Source organism: Arachis ipaensis, chromosome B08, assembly GCF_000816755.2.
Source record: "Arachis ipaensis cultivar K30076 chromosome B08, Araip1.1, whole genome shotgun sequence".
Classification (NCBI taxonomy): Eukaryota; Viridiplantae; Streptophyta; class Magnoliopsida; order Fabales; family Fabaceae; genus Arachis; species Arachis ipaensis.
The window spans coordinates 7,768,718-7,771,217 of NC_029792.2; the positions used below are offsets into that span (position 1 = coordinate 7,768,718).

A 2,500-nucleotide genomic window follows, 5' to 3' on the forward strand; every position below is an offset into this window, starting at 1 on the left:
CTTCACATAGGGAGAATGTCAAACAAGACTAATTAATCATGTCACAAATATAAACAAGAATTTATCTTATTACGTCATCTCCAACATTAGAAGAAGAAATATGTTATCTTCCATGAGAGAAAGTCTAACAAGACTAGCTAATTTCAATCTAAAAGTCCTAATTAACTCACTAATTAAATTAGCAAAAGATTAGCGTCAATGGAAACAATATTAGCTAACAACTCTACATCACCAACATGAGTTGGGTTTTCATGACTCAAGATTGCCTAATTACTCTTTCCAAGCCAAGAATGCTCAAAATCTACTCTAACATCCTACCAAGCATTTTATCAAACACTTGGAAGGCATAAAAGGAAAGCATAATAAAATGACAAGAAATATAAAATCTAACACTACCAAATGTAAGGAAATAACAATAACAAAGCAATTAAATAATAAAGGAACAAAACATGAAATTGCATTAAATGGAAATCAAAATCAACTATAGTTTATGAACATAAAAGTGACAAAATAAAGGAAATAAAAAGTAAAACTAGAAGAGCAAAGATGTAAGAACAATAAATTGCAAGGAAAAGTAAATGATAACAAGAATTAAGTCTAAATCTAAGAAGAAATCTAACTTAAATCTAACCTAAATTCTAGAGAGAAGCTCTCTTCTCTCTCTAGAAACCTAACCTAAAACATGATGAAAAACTCTCCTATGACTACTTCGTTCATTTTTCCTTCAATCCCTGGTTCAATAGCATCAGAAATGGGTTGGATTGGGCCCAAAATGCTTCAGAAATTGCTGGTCACGTGTTGCCTTTAAGGGAGTCACACTGATCCTACGACGCGCACGCATGGACAACTCGTACGTGTCATATAACTGCAAAGAAACTATGAAAATTGCATGTTATTTTAAAGCCCTGAATGTTAGCTTTCCAACGCAACTTGAACCGCCTCATTCGGACCTCTGTAGCTCGAGTTATGATCAATTTAGTACGAAGAGGTCAGGATTGACAGCTTAGCAATTCCTTCATTTCTTCATGAGTTCTCCATTTTTACGTGCTTTTTCTTCATTCCTTCAATCCAATCTTTACCTTCTAAACCTGAAATCACTTAACAAACATATCAAGGTATCGAATGGAATTAAAGTTGTTACGGCCTGGCCCAAACTCACGCGGGTTAACCCGACCCGAGTTCCCGCCGGCCCAACAACGCGCCCTCCACCCGACCCGGACACGCGTCTCGTACGGCTTGCACACAGCCGTGGGACAGCGCCCTTGAGGGTATGGGCCTGACCACTGGAGGGGCCCACTACTGACATGTATATAAGGGGGAGACTGGCTCTCCCCCAAGGTACGTCACATTCTTACACCACCTCCTTTCTGCCTGCACATATTCTGACAAGAGCATCGGAGTGTCTTTGCAGGTGGCACCCCCCTCTCCATACGAAGTGCTCGGGACCTCGCACACCCGGGACCAGGAAACCACGACCAGACGAGCCTCTCCACCATCCCAAGCGTTGACCTCAGGGTCCTAACCCGAACCGTCCGGTACCCGACTTACCGAACAGTATCATAGATAAATTTTTTTTATAAATAAATAAGTGCATCATAGATAAATTTCTCTATAAATTACTATTAAAACTTTAAAGATTCAATTTTTACCGGGTTTAGATCCGATATAGTTGTAACCCAAAAATATTTAGATTCCATCGAATTTAGAATCAGATTAGAGTCTAAAAAATAGACTCGATTTATATTTTCGGCTTATGAACGTTCCTACCGGCATGTGGCGTCCAAAAGTGCCGTGTTAGAGCTCATAATATGGAACAGAATGTTGTGTGTGCAATATACAAGAGTGACATCATGAAAGAATATGATTATTTTGGTGTTGAGACTTTTTTGACTATTTAAAAGAAACAAAGAGAGAAAACAGGAATATGAATTGAATACGAAGATACAAGCTAAGGGAGAGCTAAATAATTCAAGGTGATTATTCGGTCATTTCTGTTACCATGTTGATGGGGAAAAAAAATACACGACCAGAAGATGAATTATATGCACATTTCAGAATTTTGGCAGTTAGTTAATTAGTTAGTTACCTACCACGTGATGATTGTGGTGGGACTGATGAAGAAATTCATAAGTCCATAGATTGGGCTGGTAATTAGCTGAACGCCTTCCAATTAACTGGCCATCATCCTTTTTGGTGGAGCCACAAATGACATGTATTTTTGCAGTGGCATGAGTAACTGTTTTGCGTCCAAAGTGGTTCCTATGTTTTACTACTACTACTGTTTGTGTGGTTGATAGGGCGTAGGGCAGAGATATCAACTCACTTGCCATTGTTATCAAGTTATCAACTGCTATATATCACGTTCTCTCTAACACTCTAATATTATATAAGTTAATAAAACGTTTTATTGTAATGTGTAATGTGTGAGGTGATGAGCCTGCTCCGTTTATTTATAGGCCTCATTCATCCATCAACTCAAGAAAAAGGTACGAAAACTCTT

At 38.3% G+C, this 2,500-nt stretch overlaps 1 protein-coding gene across 2 annotated transcripts in view; it reads right to left on the minus strand.

Moving 5' to 3' along the window:
- LOC107614309 (isoprene synthase, chloroplastic) overlaps window positions 1–2,401 on the minus strand; it is a 13,360-nt gene extending 10,959 nt beyond the window's left edge. For both annotated transcript variants that reach the window (XM_016316524.2, XM_021108784.1), the window contains exon 1: window positions 2,348–2,401. The gene's annotated coding sequence lies outside the window, so the exon portion shown is untranslated. The remainder of the gene's footprint in view (window positions 1–2,347) is intronic.